We start from the raw sequence: 8,394 nt of genomic DNA on the forward strand, positions 1-8,394 counted from the left end.
CTGTGACTCACCACAAAAAAATTCTGGCCTAAATTAATAACTGAAAGTGTTCTTAAAAGACATAAAAACTATTTGTAAAACTCCACACCTTTTCTTACACAGTTAAATATAGTTTGGTACTCTTAATAAAATACTTTCTTCTGATGTACTTCCCAAGGAGCAGCATTCATGAACACCACTAGGGCTTTTTACTGTCAGGGTAACACCTCTGCAAACTCTGGTGAGAGAACCCAGGATAGCGATGAATTTATGCTGCAGGAAGAGTCTCAATTGCTGGAGCTGTTAACAGTTATATTTTAACTCCAGTCAGTTCTCAAGACTTCAAAGAAAATCTGATGGCTCTCTGACTTTTCAAGGATTTTACATAAAATACACTTAACAAAAACAGAATATTTCCTCTGCTAAAGTCAGAGGAAAGTCTTCTGCTGACTTCACTGGAACAACACCAAGCTGTATTCTTAAAAATAAGGATAGGCATTATCCAAAACAAAAAATAAAATGAAAAAAAAATTTCTTGCCTAATTCACCATCAGCTCTTTATTTAGGACATCTGATCAGAATTTAGGATCCTGGATCTGCTGATCCGGACTTTATCCCAAAATAGAAACAGTGGTATTAAAAACCTCTGGGAAAACAGGTGCCCAAACAAAGAGTTCCTGTATTGATCATCTGTGGGAGTAAATGCATGTAGGTTGCAAAACCCTTTGATAGCAGCAACATTTCACAAGAGCCAGCAACCTGGCCTGTGTGCTTTCTAATGCAACACTGGAAATCTCTCCTGCTTGACTCAGGAATCCATGTCCTACTTATATTTGCCTTAGTAATCAAGAGTCAGAGTAAGATGTACTCCAGCAATGCATGTTTGCAGGATCAGAACAAGGTTCATGTGTGTATTCAGCTTTTCACTTGTTTAACAAGTGGGCTTAGCCTGGATGATGTCTTTGCCATATACTGTACCATCAATGTCACAATGAGACAGAAGAGTTTTTCTATTTGCTATGAAAAGAACAGTTTTGCTCTGTAAGTAGTCATTTGTGAACAAAATGTTAAAATTAATTGTTGCTCATAGCAAATGAGCACATATAAATGGACTGATTCACTGTATTTTAAAATATTTTTCTATGATTATCTCTAAGGAAAACCTATGACATTAATCTTAGAGCACTTATAGTCCAAATTAGTACAATACAAGCTGAGAAATTGCATTTTCTTCTGAAAATAAATACAGCCTAATGTTAAATACGACAGAGGAAATGAATCTTTAAAAAATTCAGAGAAATTATGGTGAGAGAAAGTCAAACATGTCCACACTACTGTCCCATGCAATACTAGGAGGTTGAAAACCTGAAAGATTGATGATTCCAAATAAGTATTTCTTGTTTGCTTTATCCAGAAAGCCACAAAAGACTTTGCCAAATGCTGTTCAAACCAGTTACCCTCATTGCTGAGCTCAAGTGGAACTTCACATTACTGTAAAAATTTTTAAATTCTAACATTTTACTCTTGCCTGTGTAGAAGGACAATTGCTGAAATTATTAAAATTAAATTAATGTAGATGTCAGTAGATATAAAATGAGATTCACTGTATTTCTTCAGACATCTTCACCCTTCAGATATGGCTTTGCCTTCAGTGTGGAAAACAACTATCTGATCTTGATAAAGAGAATAAGCATCTGTGAGGCCTCCTACACACTCCCATGTAGGTGGATGCTGGAGCTATGTGGGTGTATGTACTTATGAGCTTTATGCCTCATTATTTTTCCTTTAATATTCTTACTAATTAGAAAAGTTTATCTCATATTTCTGGCATGTAATCAAAATATTTATATCTCCTCAAATCAAATGTCCATGAAATCAGACATACTTATACTGCATAACTGTGCACTAGGCTTGATACACTTTAATGTCATCAGCTCAGTGGTTTTCCCTGTTTCAGTACAGCAGGAACCAAACCAGAATGACTCTGGCAAGATAAAACCTACCTAGAGAATCCAGAGAGATACTAATTATATATGTATTTAAATATGAGTGATGTCTGCTTAAGGAATGAGCTGAGAAGTTAAATTTCTCAATAGGCTTGTTGTCATTTGCCATGCAGAAGAAAATCACTGTGGAGCTCAGGAAGAGCTAATTAATTTATCAGAAGCCTATCAGCATTACAGAGAAACACCATTTGCACAAAGCATGTGACAGAAAGCTCCTGTCATTTTTCTCTCATTCCTCTAAAATCAATTTTGCAGAAGCATTATATCTGAATACTCAGGTTATACTAGCCACAGGTCTAGCTTACATGTCAGGGACAAGGGATATGAACCTGGCAGTTTCAGTCACCTGGATTTATTGGTCATCACATCATGACCAGCTGTTTAGCATCACAACAGATGCCAGCACAGATATCAGTGAGTAGACTGGGATTTTTTTTTTCCCTAAGGAAGAAGGATTATTCTTTCCATTTGTAAACAAACCTTTTTTTTTTTTGTTTTTCTGAACTGCAGGGTCATCCTCAGTCCCAGACCTTGTCATTTCACCATGGAGCAGATGGCCCCATTTGTCTAAGGAATAAATTCTGCCTAGCATTTCCACATTAGTCTACAAACATGGGCATCTGGCTTTATGAGAATAAAACATAACAAAAAGCATTTAGTCAGACTGATGACACATGAGCATAATAGTGCAATAGAAAATGAATAGGCCCAAGGGTAAAATTGGTGTTGTGTGAGTTACACTCATCATAAACCTAAAAAAGCAAGAGTATTTACATTTGATGTCATGATGGAACACGTCATGGCAAAAGACATGCAATTGAAACAGTAATTGCTCAAACAAACCTTTTTGGAATGGACATTCTTTTATCATTGAGTACTTTTGCAACAACATGGATTTTGTGTTTGAGTTTGCTCTTGTGCCTTACATCTCAGCTTATGGCATACTTGCCTTATGCATTTGTAGGAAGACCTATCTTGCAACACATTGATTAAAAAAATACTAACAGCTAAATTGATTTTGCCCAAACGGAATGAAATAGTGTTACACATGACATCATAAACTCTTTCCTCCCAGGAGAGGCAGTGAAACAGATAGCAATTAAGGCTGGAAAGCATAAATTGAGCCAGGGATTAAAAGCAAAGTTAGCAGAGAGGTTAAAAAGTGTCTTAATATAGACAAAGCAGTGCCTTGCAGGGAGAGCAGAAATACCCCAACATGAGCCACCGCCAGAGCTGAGAGCAGTGGGGTGCTGGCACAGAGCTCTTCAGGCAACAGCCTAATTCATACCGAGCTGGTAATCACAGGCATTGCTACACCAACAACATCCCAGGTAACATCCTCAGATGCAGCTTAAACTACCTCTGCCCACACTGTCTTGTGCCATAATTACAGAGGGCTCTTACTGCACAGGGTGAGTTTGGAGCCCACAGTCTGACAAGGCTAGTCACTGAAAATCAGTTGTAGGAAAGGGAGGAAGAGGGAGAGCAGCAGACTCCACAAGTGAGAGTTACCTCCTAAAAAACAAGTGCTGAATACCTTGGGACATGTCTTCAGCAACTGTCAGCTGGCACAGAACCACCAAAATCTCAGAGCTCTGCAAAATGCCTGTGGTTGGCACATGGTCACACAATTAAATCCAATGCTGAGCAGTTACTTCTGAATGTGTTTACTTGTGCATTATGCACTGGGCTCTCCTTTCCTCATTACAGGAATCATCTGTGTACCCGCCAAGCTGTGTTGTATATGTTCCTTAGGCATTAATGTCCCCTTTCAGAAAACATTGTCCTAAGGGTGAGAAAAAAATGTGGACAGCCAAAATCCACAGATGTTCAGACTGGTGAAAAGTGGGAGAATTTTATCACTGAAAAGACATCTAGGCATATTTAGTAAGAGCTGATAGGTGATAAAAATCAATTATACATTTAACAAGACTAGCAGGATATGTTTAGAAATAGGAGGGGAGATTTATGCAAACAAAACCAAGGATGATAAAATTTCCAGGTAGAATAATTCATTGATTCTCAGACAGCCACATCACCTGACTATGCAAGAAGCAAAACAGATGGTAAATGTTAATACAGCTGGGTTTACAAGCAGCGTATCATAATGAGCAAATATGTACTGTACAGCATGTGCAAAGGACATTCAACTTATATTATCCATCCTTTAATAGGAATATTCTGGATGTAATACAGTTCTTAGACATTTCATATCCAAGTTGTGTGAGCAGAGATACGGGCATGTCTGTTGCAGCTGAAATGCAGGAAACCAGAGGCTACCAGGTCAAGTTTATGCATATTCTACAACCCCATGAAACAGAAGGCAGAATCACAGTACAGACTTCCCAAAACTATCTACGTAGTTTAAAAATAAAAAGACAAATTTGTTCATACTGTCCTAATGGAAATCCTCCAGTGGTATTATCTTGAAGTATTTAGACTGCACTTAAAAGACTGATTACACCTTATGTACAAACAGTAGCTGACTTGGGGATAGATAGAGCACTACCCAGGGTAGGAAAATGCAATGTGATAGCTGATCATTTGAGGTTTATATAGCTTTCCAAACAGACATTGCATTGCAAGCTCAGCCCCACAGTTATGTGGTTATCAGCAACAGAACTACTTAATTCTGGTTGGGCATGTTGGTGTGAATTGCTCGCATACCTAAAACTTCCACACAGATACTTCCTCCTCACCCTCCCCACAAGAAAGCCTGAATTGGTGAAGCTTTAGAGCCTGGGCTAATTAACCCCTGGCAATCCCAAAATCTTTGTCAATATCTGAATGTCAGCAAAATACTAATTCTGTAAGTAAATATTTGAGAAAAACTTTATACAAGTCATCAGAAGAAGCTCTCACACTGGTTGAACATCTGATAAAAGACTGGCATGGTACAGACTGAAACTTGAAGGGTAAATACATAGAAAAGAGCAATACATTAGTAAATTGAAGGTGGGACATCCAATCTTCCACACTAAAATGAGTCATTCAAGAAAGGTAACAAGCAATGCAACAACAAAATCTGCAGATGACACAATCTTGTTGTAGATAATCAAGATTAAATGCTGTGAGATTATCAGAGGATCTTTACAAAGCTAGGCAAATAGAGAGCAACAAATAAAAGTCAGGACTGTGCCATTGGAAGCAAAAATGGCCTAATCTGAACCTTTTTTACTTCTCAATTAACTGCCAATCACTGATGATCATTAGTTAAGAATGCTAGCCAGTGTGTAACTATGTCCCAAGAGGCAAATATTCAGCAAGAATGTTCAAAGAAATGTTAAAAAATCCATTCAAAAAGCAATATTGCACGTGCACTTACGGGACACTGTTCAGTTCTACTTATCTTATTTCCAATAAAAACTAACAAACAAACAAAAAAATTTTAAAAAGATTCTGTGGGAGAAACAGAAAAAGAAAAGGTTTGGCAAAGCTACATGTAGCTTACCCTTGCCAACTGAGCCAACTGACAGCTTTGGCTGGGCAACAGCTGGTTTTCATCTGCAGAACTCAGAACACCTTTAGTCAGCTAAACAATGTACTCAATGGCCCACCATTCAGGATCAGAGCAGTGTTCGTTCTTTGCTTCATTTAATTTTTTCCTGAGGAGTCCATTCTACAAAACACCATTCTACAAACTCTGCCTCTTTGTCTTACCTCTTTCCTCTGTTGTCAAAACACATGGTACTCCAGAGACAGCAGAGTATTCATATTTGCAGAGTGCACACCTAAATATTAGCACTATTTTACCTTGTTTTAGTCACATAAATACAGTGAATTTCCAAGGGTTCCTCAATTCTGGCTTTTATTTACAAAGCCTAAAATAGGTTACACCCTCTTCTTTCTGACCCATACTACATAAAAACAGATTTCTTCACCACAATTTGCCAACCTCTCTTCAAATACAAACTGAATTATCTGGGATCTGTAAGGTAACCGTTATATTTTCCACATATTTCCTGCATTATTGTAAAAAAATTAAATAGGTGTGTCAAAACTGTCATCTAGTTATTTATGAAAAAGCCGGAAAAAGTTTAAGAAATTGTTTACACCAGAGAAGGCATGGGCCTTCTCATTCCCTCCCAGACAAGGAAGACAAAGAATCATACCACCAAGAAAATAAAAAGTCTCTTACTTTTTCATAATCTCATCCTTGAAAGTTCTTTAAAAAAAACAAGATATTTAGCAAAGGTATCTCATAGATTTTTTAACATTGTGTAGAATGATACTGCAGTAACACTTCTACAATGAAAATATCAGCTGGGATGTTCAACAGAATCATAATACAAAAGTCAACAAAGCCAAACTTGCTGAGGCTATCCATTCTATCTCTCCCAGCAAACATACTTTTCAGTCTTGATAGCAAAGTCTCAGGAGAAAAACTGAGATTCAGAGATGACAGCTGATGACAGATATCTGGGAACATCAATGGAACCACCCCCTGGAGATACTAGTGGAACAAACTGCAGATTTGGGGCTTTCCTTCTCTTTGACACTCTCAATGTTTTTGCTTTCCAGTGTTTGAACCTGCCTTCCTGACATAAGCTTTATGTGACTACCTTGGTTGTGCTCAGCTTTGTGAAAGTGTCAGCTGTGTCCAGTCTGTAGAACTGCACTGCACAGAAGTTGTGCATGATCTGAAAATGATACAGCATAGAACAATAATAATTAGAAACTTAGAGCTCATGAACACTGAAAAAAATAATTGAGAATGATTACCCTAAGGAAGAAAAGACTGAAAGTGAAATCTAAAACCACACTACAGTTACTGTGATAACACAAAAGAATGAGGGAATAATCTGTCCTCTGTGTCTCGGATGGACAGGCAAAGAAGCCATTATTTTAGATTTCTGGAACAGTGATTAGGTAAGTAACAGGAAAGTCTGGAAATGTCCAGGAAATTTTTGTAAGAGTAAGGACAGGTTAAGATCTGAGACAAATGGCTTGAGAGGCATCATCAGAGACCGTAAGAAATAGATGAAACAATATGAATGACACATTTTACACCATGCTTCACCCCATCTCCTATGACATTCACTTACCCTGCTACTAAACTGCAAGAACACAAGACCTCTTTTCGTTTCACCATTGAAAAATATGACAGAGAGGCGATAATTAGAGAAGAAGATTTATGCAGCAGCACTCTGAGAAGCCACGAGTTCATGTGTTACAAATCACCATGCACAGAACATGTATCTCAACAAAACATTTTAAAAAATCAGATTTCAAAAAAGTCCCTTTCCAAATGTCAGTAGAGTATATTCAAAATTTGAGCTGTGAAGTATTGTCACAATCAAAATTGGCTAATACACAGAAAAAAAGCAGCAGTGGTGAAGCTCAGTTTTCTTTACTGAAAAAGTAAGTTGTCCAGTATAAAATCAAGGTGGTTGTTTCTTTTCAAGTAAAACTGAAACAAAAACTGGGACAAAGGCTGAGTAGTAATCAAGGAAAACTGCAGGTGCTTCAAAGTTATTTAGGGTGGTCAAGTCCAGACAGGACTGTGAGAAGTTTACAAGAGAAACCAAAGTAATCGCCAAAGTGGCAAATGAAACTCAGTGTTAGTACATACAAAATAACCCACATTGGACAGAAGAAAAAAGGAAGAGTGTTCTTTCATCATCCTAAATTAACTGTATGAACTTTTGAAAATAGTCTGGTATCACTGTAGAAAACTCATTAAAGACCTCAGCTCAATGCTGAGCTGTGGTAAAAAAAGCAGACATGATGTTTTCAAGGATAAGACATAGGATGGTGAATAATGCAGAAAGTATTGTAATGCCACGATATAAATCAGTGGTGGAGTCTCACCTGGAATGCTGTACGTGCTTCTGATTACCCAGTCTCAAAAGGGATACTGCAGAACTAGGCAAAGTTCAGAGAAAAGCAGTGTAAATGATCAAAGGCCTGGACACCTCACATACAATAATCAGAAAGGATAAAAAACCATTAGCTTCTGTAAGGAGCAAGCCAACAATGACAAATGTGCACTGCAACGAAGTATGGAGAAAGCAAATAAAGGTCCTCCTTATCCCTGACTCATGACACGAGCACAAGGTCATTAACTGACATGAAAACACTAGAAAGTTAAACACAAACAGGAGATACTTCACATCTAACACATAATTAATCTGTATAAAGCATAAATATAACGCCAAGTACTTACATTCTGCCGTTTGTTCTACACGTTACAAAGCAATTAAACAAAAAAAATTTAGGAACTACAGAGTGCTAAAAAAATTTGGATGGAACAGTAAATGAATTAGGATTACGGAGTAAGCCAAACCTAGGAGGCAGATTACCCTTTGTTTTAGAAGCAATTTCTCATACTTCCTCAGCTAACTGGACAGAATTGACTGCAACTTGCTGAAATAAAACAACAACAAAACTTTTTTTACTCTGGTCCTTT

This window comes from Corvus brachyrhynchos, unplaced genomic scaffold (genome assembly GCF_000691975.1).
Source record: "Corvus brachyrhynchos isolate BGI_N302 unplaced genomic scaffold, ASM69197v1 scaffold42, whole genome shotgun sequence".
NCBI classification, from domain to species: Eukaryota; Metazoa; Chordata; class Aves; order Passeriformes; family Corvidae; genus Corvus; species Corvus brachyrhynchos.